At 34.5% G+C, this 16,748-nt stretch overlaps 1 long non-coding RNA gene across 10 annotated transcripts in view; it reads right to left on the bottom strand.

Annotated features, from left to right (window-relative positions):
* The window catches only part of LOC118148977 (uncharacterized), a 249,449-nt gene that overhangs the window by 169,104 nt on the left and 63,597 nt on the right, over positions 1-16,748 (bottom strand). For 5 of the 10 annotated variants that reach the window (XR_013528876.1, XR_013528880.1, XR_004736116.3 and 2 more), the window contains 3 exons: positions 15,815-15,894; positions 8,620-8,700; positions 5,853-6,006 (listed from right to left, as the gene is read on the bottom strand). The exons of 1 other annotated variant lie outside the window; for it this stretch is intronic. This is a non-coding gene — a long non-coding RNA (uncharacterized LOC118148977). Of the gene's footprint in view, positions 1-5,852; positions 6,007-8,619; positions 8,701-15,814; positions 15,895-16,748 lie in introns of those variants that run through there. 4 more of the 10 variants (XR_004736118.3, XR_013528882.1, XR_013528878.1 and 1 more) reach the window with 4 other exon arrangements.

Genomic DNA, 16,748 nt, shown 5'->3' on the forward strand with positions numbered 1-16,748 from the left:
AATCTGCAAATTGACAATAAAATTTGGTTACTGTATGATTTTGTGAACAATTATTAAGTCTTCTCAAAGTTATTCTCAATTTAAATGGGTAAAATGCTGCCTACTTCTCACAGGTGTTGAAAAAAATAGCCACTATAAAGAATTTATGATGCCTGAATTATAGTAAGCACTCACTGATTGATAGACGCTAGTTTAATTATCTTATCCTAAAATAGTCATTACCACCACTCCTTAAACTGACTTCTTTATAATTTTTGTTTATATGAGAATTAAAAGCACATCAGAACAAAATCATGAAAATCTCTGCAAAATTTGAATGCCAGCAATTCAGGAATTAGTTTATGCTTGCTAACAATAAAGACTGTTGGATTAAATGAAAGTCTTTCTACTAATAAAATAAATTATGCTTGTATTTTGAAAATATTTGAAATGCATACATCACATTTGTTTCCCATAGAAAGCAGGTTTTTAAAAAACATTCATCTTCTGTCAATAGTGATTATCTCTCAAAGTAATTTTATGCAAGAAATAAATTTGCTAATAGCCTGGTCATGACCTTATGTTAGCCCTGTTTTAATAAAATAGATTTTATTATTTACATTAATTGTAACAGAAATTATACTGCATAAATTATTATAAAATTCAAACATAAAAACAGTACAAGCCAGTGGCATTATATTTTTCATTTCGGGTTCATCAATTAATACCTTTTTAAATATGAAGTTTATTACAAAAAAATCTTCCTCTGAGTATAGCACAAAATATTCTTACAAGTTAGTTAAAATTTTAAAGATTGCATTTCTAGCAAAGAAAATTTCAAAAAATCAGAATTATATGAAGAAAATTTCTGTTCCAATATCCAGAGATTCACTAGTGGGTACAGAAATAACATACTAAATTAAAGATCCTTCAACAATAAATTTTAAGAACTTTTAAATTTTGTCTATGATTTTTTAAATTTTTGTGATTAGATAGTAGGTTCATACATTTATGGGGGCACATAAGATATTTTGGCACCGTTATAAAATATATAATTGCCACATTATGAAAACTTGGGTATCTCAAGCATTTATCCTTTGTGTAACAAGCATTCCGTTTATATTCTTTAGTTATACAATCTGATAATTCCACTGCTGGGTTATGTGCCCAAAAGAAAGGAAATGCGTATATCAAAGAGATATCTTCACTCTCATGTTTGCTGAAGCATTATGCACAATAGCCAAGATTTGGAAGCAACCTATGTGTCCAATTAATGGATGAATAAATAATATATTGTACTTATAAACAATGGAATACTATTCAGCCATAAAAAAGAATGATATTCTGTCATTAGTAAATACATGGATGGAGCTGGAGGTCATTATGTTAAGTGAAGAAACTTGTAATTTTAAGCATAGGTCAGCAGCCAGCACAACTTTCTTCCCCCAACTAGAGCCATTTGTATTCAAAAGTAAGTTTAAAGAAAGATTAATCTCAATTTTTTTGCTGCAAAATATAGTCATTTCCAATAGGGAGGAGCATAACAGGAGATTCTCAACTTACCTTGCCCTCAACACTCCAGCTCAAGTTTAGAAATGCCATTATAAGCACATATCTACAATTGGTGATTTAGAAGAAATAATGAAGTAAGTCCTACAATTTGGAAGCCTTGTACCACAAGAGATTATAATGGTCTGGAGAATTTATGATTTCCTAGGTTAGTAACTTCCTGCCAAAATTATTTTAGATATAGAAGGGAATAAATTCCTTTGTTTATTATAATAAACTACCCACACAATTTAAACTTATTCATCTCTTTAACTATATATATATATATATATATATACACACACACACACACATATGTATATGGTGTGTGTTTATATAATATATATCTATATTCTTTCTCTATTTTGTGCCAACTACTTGAAAATATGTACAAATATCTGTTTTATTTTCTTAAAATAGATTTTTGTCATCCTTCTTACATTTTCTATTAATGTAGATTTAAATTAGCATTACTAAATCTAATAATATGAATGCATTATATTGATAGTGCTAATAAAATATTGACATGAATGTAATGTATATCATTTCCTAAATTTGAGGAGTATCACTTAATATATGCGTTTTGATTTAAAGAGATTTATGACTGTATACAGATATCAGAACAGTTATGTTTTTGTTCTATTGTATAAATTTTGTCTTAACATTCTTTTGGTGAGTTACAATTCTTTGTATAAGGTATTAATATCTCAAATATGAAACACCATGTGATGATCCTTTGTGGAACTCAGCCTATTTCTTCACAGGAAAAATATAAAAATAGAGGAAAACTTCATATTTTTGTCAGTCCAGAAATGTCAAATGTGAAATTGGGTCCCAACTTTTCCTTGGAGAGGAAGTTCTGCTTCTGGGAAGGCATGGTTCAGGGATAAATAAGAACATCGCTGTTCTAGAGGACAGGCTATTCTCTGTCAGATATAAATGATCCAAGGAGAATGAAGGAGATAATTAAAGGGGAAAAATTGATCTGTCATGAGACTAAAGTAATGCTTCAGACCTCCTGCTGTTTAGATCCCACATTTATGCTCTGAGATTAAGTAGCCTTGACTAGCATCTCTCTGTAGAGTTTAGGTAACTAAGGAAGAAAAAGACTGAATATCAGAAGATAGAAAAGCAGGAAGGCCTCGGAGCAGAAAAGTTTCTGCTTTCAGTATATATATACAAAATGGGAAGATAGCATTTAAATTAATAGAGTCTTTTCTGTAGCAATTTTTTCTGTTTTTTCACAGGCTTCTATTCACCTATATTTCCTCCCTTTGGCAATTTTGAATTTTTGTTATTTTGTTCAGAAAGAAATCAATAAAAAATAAAAACAAAGTAGGCATTCATGAAGTATTCATCCCTTGGAAATAAATGAGCATCACCTTACTGTATACCTCCTAATGAATTCATCAACGTAGCTTACATTTCTATTGAAAATTGCAATATGTCAACTTGAAAAATGTCTTTTATTTATGAAATAAACTGTTTACATTACACACAGATTTTAAAAGGGAAACAATTCCACAACCTCAAAATCAATGTAATTAGAGATCCCACCATATCTTGGCAGCCTGAAAGCAAATTGCAACCAATTTTGCAGAAGCTTTATGTTTGAATACAATAATAGCAAAGTGCTGGATCGTACCTTCAGACCAACTTCAATGCAGCATTTAAAAATTCATGCTAAAAACTACAACAACCTGAATAAACAGAATTTGTTTTCTTTGTAAGATCTCAAGGTATTTCTCTTAAATTATCTCATTTATTCTAGTGACATATTTGTGTAGGGAGAGGAAATTAATTTTGTATAATTTTAGTCCACAATTGACTAGACAAATTTCAGAATATCCTGTGACATTCTGTCACTGAAAGGTGTAGCCAATGACTGTATGCTTGGTAGGCCAACAATAGCTGGGCTCTCTAATAGACACCTTTCAGTTTGGAGAATTGGTTTTATATGGAAGTAGGCTAGGTGATTGCCCAACAGTGTGTTTGAGGAATGCTTGGAATACATTATATTACGTATTACATATAATAATAATATTTTAGCATGTACTCTGGTTTGGTAGAGAGTGCTTTCATATACCAAGGTTAATATATGAATTTTATATAACAATACAGAAACATTTATAATATATTATTAGCATTAATACATGAAATCATGAAAAGACAGTCTTGAATTGCCAGCAGCCTGTCACCACCACCCCCCCGCCCCCAACCTCCTGCTGATCTCCCAGTAGTGACCACATGGTGTGGAGAGAGAATCTGTGGACTTGGCAGAGGGAGAGTGCAGCAGTTGTGAGACATTGCATTGAACTCAGTGCTGCCTTGTCATAGCAGAAAGCAAAATCAGGCTGAACTTAGCCGATGGAAGCCTATGGAAGGAGTATCTAAACCATCCCTAGCTAGAGGAGAATCGCCCATCAAAGCAACTGGAAGTTCCAGCAAGCATTGCCAGTGACGGCTGAAGCGCTCTTGGGGCTCTAAGTAAATTTGAGAGACAGTTTAGGTCACAACAACTGCAACTCCTAGGTGAGTCTTAGTGCTGAACGGGGCTCAGATCCAGTGTACTCGAGGGGCATGTAATCTACTGAGATACTGAGACACCATCTGGGCCAGCTAAAGGAATGCTTGTGTCATCTCTTCCTCAACCCCAGGCTGCACAGCTTGTGACTCCAAAAGAGATTCCTTCCTTCCACTTAAGGAGAGAGGAGAGTTAATGAGAGTTTCTCTTGCCTCTTGGACACCAGCTCAGCAGCAGCATCGGGCACCACAGCAATAAGGCCCCTTTCCAGGACTTGACTCCTGGAAGACATTTCCAGACAATCCTGAAGGGAACCAGCCAGAAGGGGACCAGCTGCCTTAAAGGAAAGGGCCAATTCCCAGCAGGATCCATCATCTACTGACTAAAAAAACCCTTGGACCCCAAATAACCAGCAGCAATACCCAGGTAGTAATGCCAAAGGCTTTGGGTGAGCCTCTGAGATTTGCTGGCTTCAGGTGAGACTCAGCACATTCCCAGATGTGGTGGCTAATGGAAGACACTGTTTGAGAAAAGTTGAAGAAAAAGTAAAGGGGACTTGGTCCTCCATGTCAGGTACCCACTCAGCCACAAGGGTTAGAGAACTAAGTGAGCTCCCAAAGCCCCAGTTCTAGACCTTGCCTCTTGGATGGCACTTCTAGGCCTGCCTTGGGACAGAGGGGAGCCCACTACCCTGAAGTGTGAGTCCAAGGCCAGGGAGCATTCACCACAAGCTGACTGAAGAGTCTGGGCTTTAAGGAACATTGGTGGTAGCCTTGGAGTACTTTCCATGAGCCTGTGCTGGTGGTGGCCATGGAGTGAAGCTCCTGTTCCTATTGAAAGAGGAAGAAAGAGTGGGAAGAACTGCAAATTGTGGTTTGAGTTCCAGCTCAGCAATAGTCAACAAAACATAAGGCAAACTTCTAAGCTCTTTGACTTCAGTTCCTGGCTTCCAGAAAGCACCTCTGAACCCGCCCAGAGCCTGGGTGAACTCACCACCTAGAGAGAAAAAAGCAATTCTGGCTGTCTTCACCACCTGCTGATTGCAGAGCCCCAGGGCCTTGAACAAACACAGATGGTAGCAAGGTAGTGGTTACAATGAGCCTTGGGTGAGACCCTGTGCATTAGGCCTTACCTAGTATGTTACCAGTTGTGGTGGCCACAGGGGTGTTTGTGTCACCCCACCCCCAGCTTCAGGTGGCTCCGAAGAGAGAAAGGGACTCTATTTGTCTGGGAGAAAGAAAGGGTGGAAACAAGAATCTCTGCCTAGTTGGTAGCTGTAAGGAGTAGAACCATCGCGTTACTGGGCTTGGAGTGCCCCCTAATGCAGATACAGCTTAGATCTCAACACCCAAGTATTCTCAAGTGAGTTGTTAGCCTTATAGAAGATGTGGAAAAAGAGATAGGAGCAGAAAGATTATTTCAAAGGATACTAACAGAGAACTTCCCAAACCTAAAGAAAAAAATCAATATCCAAGTTCAAGAAGGTCATAGAACACAAAGCAAATTTAACCCAAAGAAAACTACATCAAGGCATTTAGTAATCCAACTCCCAAAGGTCAAGGATAAAGAAAGGACCCTAAAAGCAGCAAGAGAAAAGAAACAACATGCAATGGAGCACCAATATATCTGACAGCAGACTTTTCAGTGAAAATCTTACAGGCCAGAGGCGAGTGGCATGACATATTTAAAGTGCTGATGAAAAAAAACCCTTTTACCTTATGCATTAGTCCATTCTTACATTGCTATAAAGACTTACCGGAGACGAAGTAATTTATAAAGTAAAGAGGTTTAATTGACTCACAGTTTTGCAGGCTGTACAGGAAGCATGTCTGCGGAGGCCTCAGGAAATGTACAATTATGGCAGAAGGTGAAAGGGAAGCAAGAACATCTCTCATGGCCGGAGAATGAGGAAGAGGGCAAGGTGGGAGGTGCTGCAGACTTTTAAACATCCAAAGCTTGTGAGAAGTTGCAAAATCAAGGGGACAAGATAGACAGAGTTTTAAGTTTAAAATGAGGAGAACAATATTTAAATACCAGATCCATCATTTAAGAGCTGTTAACCTCACGCATTTAAAATCCCTGAAGTTGTTTTTACGTAAAACATGGATAATACCTGTTTTATTTTCATTGTGATACTGTTGTAAGAAAAAAGTCATAGCGGGTTTGAGAGTATTTTAAAATATGCAGCATTACTGTTGTCTTATCATATACTAATTAATCTGCTGGGCATTTCTGAGGCTACAAATAGATAAAAGAATAGAGCATTGGTCTCTGTTTTCAAGGTCCTTAAAAGAAAGCCTCAAAAAAAGAGATTCGTTTGTGAGAAAAATGAGATAATCCAATGAGGTTAAAATGAAACTGTTAAAAAATTTATAAACTCTTGATCTCAGGGTAACAGTCAGCTAGCATCATCTTTTCTGGCATACACAATCTATTATAAAAGTATATGAATAGCACAGAATCATAAACCCTCTGTAGCTTTTGAAAATGACTTTCTCAAAAAAGAAATACTCTGCTTATATACATCTGTACTTCCTGTGCAAATGCTGTTTTTCCCTCAGTTACATAAAAATCTAGAAGTTATCTTTTTCACTTTGATACCTGGCTGTCAGTTTCTGGGACTCACTGTGCTGGAACAGTATCTCAGACTATCAACAAATGCTGCATTTCCAGATCTTTAGCATTTATTGTTCCTGACATCTCTTGGGGCCATTGCCTGTACTTGCTTTCAGCTGCTGTGAATTAAACTGCCCAAGCTTTCATTAGGAGCCAAAGCAGAGGTAGTGGCATTCTGTAGATATCATGAGGTCCCCATCTAGCTAAACATCTGTGCTGAATTTTTTTGCCACAGGGTCTTGCATTGATTATTAGCTGAGATAAATCCCCAAATACTGTGTTTTCTAATGAGAACCAGAACATGACTTTGAACCCGGCGTAGATGAGATAACAGAAATGTTGCATAATTATAATTCATCTGCAGAATAAATTCATCTACATTCATTTTGGGCAGAAAGACCATTCTGGTTTCTTTTATCATTTTCTTGTGCAGTGTGCAGCTTTATGAAGCATAAAGCCAAAGATCATTTGTTTCTGTAATATAAATAAATCGTCTGATTTTAACGAAGGTATCTTTTGGCTTATATATATATACCATTGAAATTATATCATAATATATACATATATTATGATTTGTTATAACATGCTTGCTTTAGGTTTCTTGGCAAATTTTCTTTATGATTTTTGTAATATATTTGTCTATTCAAATTACATGGTAGGATTCTTAAAATCAAAACACTTGAAAATCATTCCTTATTATTTTACAGAAGAAAGTGATCTACCCAAGATTACTCTTCTGGTTAGTAAAAATTTGTCTTCTCATGTTAACTCAATAGTTTTTACTGCAAAATGCTGCCTACCTTGAGGAAGGGAACAGTTTTTATTATTTCCTGAGGTTATTTTCTCTATTCCCTGTATTCTTCACCCTTTATCATGCCAATAAACAAAATATGCACGTTTTTGTGGTATATATTTAAGAGTGGTTAAAAATGGAAAGAAATTAAAAATGTGAGATTAATGGCAAAACTTCACATAGAATTTTAATAAAAATCTACTGCAGACAGACACAAGGACTACATTTTATATCAATGTTTATTCATGAATAGTAATCTATTTGAAATCTTCAATAACAATGTTTATTAACCAAGTACCCTTATAAATGCTTGATAATTTCATTTAGTATCAGGATAATTCTTTTGCTTGGGTTTTATTTTTATTATTTTAAAGTTTTATTTTTAACGATTGTGGGTATATAATAGTTGTATCTACTTATGGGGGTACATGTGATGTTTTGATACAGGGTTACAATGTTTAATGATCAAACCAGGGTAACTGGAGTATCTGTCACCTCAATCATTTATCATTTCTTTGTGTTAGGAACATTCCAATCTCACTCTTTTAGTTGCTTTAACATATACAAGAAGTTGTTGTTAACTATTGTCACCCTATTGGCTACTGAATACTGAATCTTAATCATTCTATCTAACTGTATGTTTGAGCCCATGAACCGTCCTTACTTTATCCTTCTCTTCCCACTACCCTTCCCAGCCTTTGGTAACCAGCATTCTGTATCTCTATGAGCTCAATTTATTTTGTTTTAGCTCTCACATATGAATAAGAACATGCAACATTTGTCATTCTGTGACTGGCTTATTGTACTTAACATAATGACTTCCCGTTCCATTCATTTTGTTGCAAATGACAAGATCTATTTAAAACCTTCAGTAACAATATTTATTAACCAAGTACCATTATGGCTGAATAATATCCCATTGTGCATATGTACCGTATTTTCTTTGTCCATTCATCTTTTGATGGACACCGGTTGGTTCCTTATATTGGCTTTACGAACAGTGCTGCAATAAATATGGGGGTTTAGATATCTCTTTACGTACTGTTTCCTTTCTTTTGAAAATGCACCTAGCACCAGGATTGCTGGATCATATAGCAGTTCTATATTTAGTTTTTGAGGAATCTTCTTACTGTTCTCCATACTGACTGTACTAGTTTACCTTCTCATCAATAGTGTATGAGGGTTCCCGTTTCTGCACATCCTCACCAGCATTTCTTATTGCCATGTTGTGGATAAAAACCTAGCAGGGGAAAGATGATATTTCATTGTAGGTTTGATTGAATTTATTTGATGATTAGTTATGTTGAACACTTTTTCATGTACCTTTTGGCCATTTGTATATCTTACTTTCAGAAATGTCTATTCAGATCGTTAGCCCATTTTTAAATTTATTTTTTATTTTTAATTGTGTTTGCAAATTGCTGAAAAATGTGCTAATAATTGGCTTTTATAGGAGAAAAGAGAAAGGGTAAGACAGAATATAAGACAGAATACAATTAACTGGAAAGAAATACAAATCAAACACTCTGGGTAGAGGCCTATTTGTCAGGCTAATGAATGCCGATTGTTCTTGAAGGCAAAAGTAAGCTAATAGGGAGTGTCGACTACCTTTGTAAAAAGCAATACAGGAGAAGACTAATAAGGGGAGGTAAGTACAAACAGGAAGACTAGGTACACCAAAGGGCAAGCAGTTAGACAAGCTGTAGTGAGAGATTATGAGTTTCACTCTGGCAGTGGTACTGCATGTGGAGAGAAGCCAGGCCCAAAAGACTGTCTTGGGGTTACAGCTCATTCAAAAACAGGGTGAGCACATTGTTGGCTTTTGTGTATGTGTTCCTCTTACCAAAAATCTCTTAAGATTCACCTGGTATGCTCAACATGTTTATAAAGCAGTATTATTTAGACAATTTTAAATTTCCATTTGCTCTCCTACGAACATTTTTCTAACTTCTGCATTTTCTGCTGGTCATGCTACAGAACTAGCAGCTCTTATGGCTGACAACTTCAATCTCCCGTCTTTAGGAAAATCCCCAGTTAACCATGAGATTTTTTTTTATCTCAGCTATATTACCTTGGACATCTGTAGGCGATACTCTTCCTTCTTTCCGGTGAGTACTAGACTGGGTCCCTTTATCATATTGCTTTCCAGTATAAGTTTCAAAGAGGATGAAAATGTTAGGGTTCCTTAATTTAGTTCCTAACTTAAGTTAGGGTTCCTTAAGTTACCAGGAGTAGAAGGTAGCAGAAATCCAAATTTGCATGCAAATTTTCCCAAATAAAAATCTGAGTGCCAAATGGTTTATAGGCAACTAGTTTTCAGCAGTACCTAACTCACAACTGTTGGTAATGCTACATATTTAGTGAAGTAATTGACCTAGTACTTTTATTGAGGTTGTTTGAGGGTAATTGTCATTGCAAACACCCTGTGAAGTTGACGGCCAATGAGTTCATGACAAGTTTGGTATACAGACCAGACCAGACAGATGTTATCAGACTAGAAAAAAAATTATGTAATCACCTTCGTTTTTTGGGCAATATGCAAAAGAACCCATGCAGAAGCTAATTTATCCTATTAACACATTTTAGCCGAGTGCCTCATCTTTACATTCACTGAGCTAAAATTTTGAGCAAGATATCACTTGGATATTTCTTTACAATAGGGGTAGCAGAGACAAAATAAGCAAAACAATAAATAAAACTATTACAACTTGTAACAATGGCTGTAAAGTGAAAGAGAAAGATCAATTAGATCATACTCCAGCATAGAGAACAGTGGGTTGAAGGGAGGCAGACAGCAACGTCTCAGGTGAATCTACTCTCTGCCTGTCAGACACTTCATTTCCCACGATATTAAGCTCATTTAGAAGAAAGCTAATCTCATTCATTCATTCTAAAAATATGTATTGAATTCCTATTGATCATTAAATTCTGAAAATTGAAAAGCTGACTCAAATAGTATGTAGGTCCTCTAATATTTATGCTAATTTATCCTCTTTGATATAGTACATTCATGGCATTCATGGAAATGCAACAATTACACTTTTTTTTTTTTTTTTTTTTTGAGACGGACTTTCACTCTTGTTACCCAGGCTGGAGTGCAATGGCGCGATCTTGGCTCACTGCAATCTCCACCTCCTGGGTTCAAGCAATTCTCCTGCCTCACCCTCCCGAGTAGCTGGGACTACAGGCACGTGCCACCATGCCCAGCTAACGTTTTGTATTTTTAGTAGAGATGGGGGTTCACCATGTTGACCAGGATGGTCTCAATCTCAACAATTACACTTTTTTAACCCCCTTTTCATTTGTCCCAAGAATACTCACCAGTTGTGCTTCCAGCTGCACCATTTACCCCAAGAAAATTTGTCACAATATGTATCATTTCTATTTTTTTTGCATGGTTCTAGTACATAGGATTTGGAAACAAAAGACATCATTCTATTTATAGCATTCTGGTTTTAGTAGTGGGATTTATATTTACAAAATACAGTAATTCTCAATCATTGAAAATGTCATATCCTAGAAAACATAGCATTGCTGTGCATGATTTTAACATCATTTTGTAACAGTTTTTGGCTGAAGATTCACTTGATGAATCAGACTTTTTTCTGAAATAGACAATTGTGATGATTTAGATGACTCTGATGTTTAGAAGTAGCTCCAAGAAAAGTTTGCCTATTTTATTTTCAAAGAGCGTGTTTATGTAAAATTAAATGAGCACCGACAGTGAGCTGCACCTTTTGTTTCTTACTGAGAAAATGGTTAATGGTTTTTGTTTTTGTTTGTGTTTTTTTGCTGTTGTTGTGATAATTAAAAAAGGAAAAAAAAGAAAAAACACACTGTGATGGTTCATTTTATGCATCAACTTGACTTGGCTATGAGAATGCCCAGATAGCTGGTAAAGCATTACTTCTGATTGTATCTGCGAGAGCGCTTCTGGGAAGAGATTAGCATTTGAATCAGTAGACAGAGAAAAGACTGCCTTCACCAACATGGGTGGACATCATCCAATCTGTTGAGGGACCAACCAGAACACAAAAGTAGAAGAAAGAAAAATTTGCTTTCTGTTTGCATTGAACTATCCATCTTTATCTACCCTTGAACATTATTGCTCCTGGTTTTTGGGTCTTTGGTTTCAGACAAGGACTTACACCATTATTCACCCACCTTTATGTTTTCATACTTTTGACTCTGATCAGAATTTACACCATCAGTTCTCCATTGGTTATCAGGATTTTAAACTTGCATTTGAGACTGACTGGCGCCCCCAACATTCCTGATTTTCCAGCTTGCAGACAGCATATCATAAGACTTCTCAATCTTCATAATCACATTGAGTCAATTCCCATAATTCATCTCTCTCTCTCTCTCTCTCTCTCTCTCTCTCTCTCCCCCCCCTTCCCTCTCTACTAATTCTAGAAAATATTGACAATAAATTGACTTAAGTAGAACATCACCAGTAAATATATAATTTGAGAGCAGATTGAACAAGAAAATATAGCATAAAACATTGCTTCCACCTTACTTAAAAAGAAGTAACAAATTCATTGTTGTAAGAGAGTACCTTAATGTATCCAGAATTAGTCTCTTTCTTATTTAATCATACTGCAGTTTTTGCAAAGTTAAAAATAAAATCAAATTTCAAAGTAAAACTAAGTTATATAAAAGTATTTTCAAAAGTACTGAGTTGATTTTAAGATGTGGCTATAAGAACAACTTTTTGTAGCATTATGCAAAGTAGATGCATGTGATTAATGTCAAGAATCAAAAAGGAAGAACAATCTACAAGAATAAAGAAAATACAGTATTACTTAGTCCATTCATTTGATAGCTTTTTTGTATACATAAATTTATTAATTCACTGAAACAACAGTCAACATCTTTTTGATATGTATTACTTGTTAAAAGTAATACTAGTGTTTATCCTCCTGTCCTTAAAAATACATGTTTTTCTGAAGTAAATCAATGTTTTATTTTCTTCTGCTAAGATATAGGACAATGGAGTATATAAATTATGGTTAAACACTTTTCCAGTTGACATAGTTTTGACCTACTCTGAAGTCCTTTAAAGTATCTAAGTGGATAACTGTACAAACAACTACTAGTCTAGTTATTCAAATATTTAGAAATAGATGAAACAAAAGGACCATGCAGGCCAGGAGAGGTGGCTCACACCTGTAATCCAAGCACTTTGGGAAGCTGAGACAGATGGATCATGAGGTCGGGAGATCGAGATCATCCTGGTCAATATGGTAAAACCCTATCTCTACTAAAACTACAAAAACTAGCTGAGCATGCTGGCATGTGCCTGTAGTTCCAGCTATTTGGGAGGCTGAGGAGGGAGAATGGCTTGAATCTGGAAGGCAGAGGTTGCAGTGAGCGGAGATTGCACCACTGCACTCCAGCCTGGAAGACAGAGAAAGACCCTGTATCCAAAAAAAAAAAAAAAAAAAAAAAAAAAAAAAAAAAAAAAAAAAAAAAGGACCATGCAATAGCATTATTGTTAGGTAAATGGAGAAATTGGAAGAAAAAATTTAAGTAGCCTGACAATTGGCAATTTTCTACTCTTGTGAATGTACAACAGCTTGCATAAAATTTAGGTTTGGAACTTTAAGTTGAAAAATGATAGAAACTTACATATGTTCTTTAAAATGAAGAGAATCATTATTCTATATGAAGGAATGTAACTCTGAATAAAAGTCATTTGTATAATTACATTAAAATATTATTTGTTTTAATGAATGACAGAATTTGCCAGATTATAAGAAAATGGTGATTATAATTATGGTAATTTTAGAGGGTTCCCTATTGCAACAGTTAGAATTTGACTTTTTAATTATGCCATGGCAAACTGCCTTACTGAATAAATTCCCTGGAACTAATATTTGAAGGGATCATTAGTATACTTTGTTAATAATAATACCAGGGTACATTATGCTATATATTACATATTGGAATTATATTTTAAGATATTGAATAAATTCATTGTGTGCAAAGTAAAACTTTTTAAAACTTAAATTGCACAATATTTTTATTCAAATATGTTCTGCTAGGCACTTAGAAGTACAGGTCTCAGAAGAAACTTTTTATTTCATCCCAGTTCCTTTACACATATTCAGGACATTTACCAAATATCCCATGAATTGCCCCTAAATGTCCAGCATTTTTTCTCATTTACTTTCTCTGTTATTGCTAATTACTCAATACTATTGGTTCCATAGCTGATGTTTAGCACCATTCCTTGGCTCCCAAACTTCCTCTAGATACTATTTACAGCTGTCAGTACTTGATCTAAATTTTTACATCACTAAAAAAAAGCTATCTGGATCTACCGATCAGCTTCACACAACTTCTTATAAAACTACCCCTGCCTCTTCTCAGCACCTTACCAACAGTTCTCCACATAAAAGGAAAAAATAATGAAACAGAATCCTTTACTTATTTAAATATTTAAATTTTTGTCTCATCTAGATTATATGCAAAAGTGTATAGTAATTTCAGCAAAGTATTTGTAATACATCTTTCGTAATTGTCTTATAGCTATCACTTTTAAATTACAAAACATACTGTAGCTATGATCCAACAAGGGGTTACAAATCGCAGGATTTTTTAAATGGTCTTTTAAATTACAAAACAACTACCATCCAAAGAGATATTCTTAGAATTTTAAAATCTTCTTTCTAACGACAGCAACAAGAACAAAACCCAAATAATTTTAAATATAAAAAAAAAATTGTAAACCAACTTTAGATGACTATGAAAAAGAATAGATAATTCTGCCTCTGTATCGATGGGAATGTACTTCAAAAGCCCTATAATACCACATTGTTTACAATGTGTTACAATGAAATGAGCTTGTTCAAAAAAAGCATGTTTTTCAGACAATTCACAAATATTCACGTAAGAGCTAAAGGTAAAATTCTTTAATGATCTCTGAGAGAACATTTATACATGTTATAAACTTAGTGGTTTCTTAAATAATTAGCATCATTACTGTCCTCAACAATTATACAAGGTTTAATGCAACAATTCCTGATTTGGCATTAAGATTGGTATATAAGAATGATTTTCTTGTATATTTTACTACCCTCAAGTCAATAAACTTTTTGCTCTTGTGTTTGTTTTTTTATACTCATCTCTCCCCTTTCTTATTATCAGCCTATCATCTCTTTACATGTTCCTATAAGTTTTTTTTTTTTTTGCTTATAAAATATCTTACCCAATAGACTTTTTTTTCCCCACATTTATCCTTTACTTTTAGGACTTACAACTTTGAGCAAATTATAAATTTTAGGTCATTTAATCCAAACAAATAAACATTAAGTTTTATACATGTAATCATAAATAAATGTTATATCTGATACTATATAACATATTAACATTTATAATACATAAATATATAGTCTATATAAGTTTTACTTATCTACACAATGTATATATGCATGTGTGTGTGTTCAACAAGGTTATTAAATTGTTTAGGGGCTATTTCCCACATATTTGGGGTTTATGGCTGGGTTTTGGACAGCTGAGTCAGCCAGAAAATGTGCTTCCTGACAAATAAATTGTCATTGCCATTAACTAGAACTATCAAGCTCCACCTAGTTCACCCTAATTAATGCTATCAGATATGGAAAAGTAAAAAATACTCCTAGCATTCATTGTATTTAAAATGTAATTGTATAAATATAAGCAAATACATATTATCTAAATGTGCAATTTAATCTTAGGTTAAAGTTGAAATGCTGAAAGCTTTGGTTTCATATTGACAATATTATTTTAACATCATTATTTTAACTCAGATTCATTTCTACTTTATTTGTCGTTGTTATTACAAAAAAAAAAAAGAAAAAAGAATAAGCCATAAGCCAATCATAGATTTCTTCACTCAGTTGATTAATAGGGGTTTCTCATATTTTTGTTTCAGTAAATCGCTTTGGCCTAATTCAATGCAGCATTATCCTTTATTAGGAAGTCAGGTTTTATGCTGTCAGGTGACATTTTAGGAAAGGACCTCAGAGATCATTCGTCCATTCCCTTTATTTTAGAGATTAAAAAAGGATTTTAGAAAGACGCTGCCTTTGAATAAAATCTCTTGTGTTCTGATTAAAGTTTATCCTTTTTTGGTTCACTGAAATAGGTTTCTTATGTCTTGTTCATATAAACAATCCCACTATTATATAAGATCAGCTAACTGCTACTATGCTTCAATCAGGCATTACCATGTTGGGAAGAGAAAAAAAAAATACCACACGTTTTAAAAAGGTCATACATAATAATGTTCTTAACTTATATCTGTAAGTGATAGTTTTGTGGTAAAAATGTTCGTCTCAATTGTTACCAAGTAATCTCCATAATACCTTATTTTTCCTTTGTTCCATTTTGTTTTTCCATTACTGGCATGGGGGGGATTCTGGAAAAAATTATCTTAGTGGTATTCCTGAAAAAAAAAAAAAAAAAGAACAAGGGGATATTTTAAAGTCCTTTTTTTTTTCTGACCACAAAATTAATGCAAAGTATGACAAATAAAAAAGAGGTGTGTGTGTGTGTGTCTAATGTGTAAATACATAATATATACATGTAATATATACTTACCATGATCTATTATCTCATATTCCAGGGGTTGAGTATGTTGAGATATTTCTGTCTTGTCTTTCCGTTATGCTGTTTGTTTTTGTTTTGTTTTGTTTTCAGATGGATGCAGACATGCATGTGGAAATTGCAAGCCTGGCTACTGTCTTGAGAAAATTAACCTGAATTTGTTTTTTAGTTCTGGTGTAACACACCAGGGACAGGCCTGCAGGGTCATTCTTAAAAAAAAATCTCTTTTTCTGTGTTCACCATTAAGACCCAGCTTGGCTCAGGATAAAAGAGACAATGATTTTGAAGTAAAAGAAAATTTTACTCATTTGAATCTTGGAAAACTGTAAAAAGAAGAAGAAATATTTTGTTGTAAAAGAGCATCAACAGCAAGGCTCTCCCACAACTATCTATTTCAACCACTGGCAGGAGGGAACTGTGTGGTGTATCTCATAAATAGTCAAAAGCAAAATGTGATCATGAAAAAAGTGGCTTTGAAATTTAGGTTTCCAGGATGATTTAATTTCAAAGATAGATTGAAAGTAAATTGAAAGCCAGAGGAACCACCATGATGTATATCGTGATGTGAGGGGGCTTCTTTCAGACCTCAGGATGGGTCGTTGTAGCTGATAGCCCAAGAAAGCTGAAGAGAAGTTGAGTCAGCACTGAACAGGCTGGAAGTCCCTGCATATGCATGCCAAAAAGAGACCATGT

Source organism: Callithrix jacchus, chromosome 17 (assembly GCF_049354715.1).
Source record: "Callithrix jacchus isolate 240 chromosome 17, calJac240_pri, whole genome shotgun sequence".
Taxonomy (NCBI): domain Eukaryota; kingdom Metazoa; phylum Chordata; class Mammalia; order Primates; family Cebidae; genus Callithrix; species Callithrix jacchus.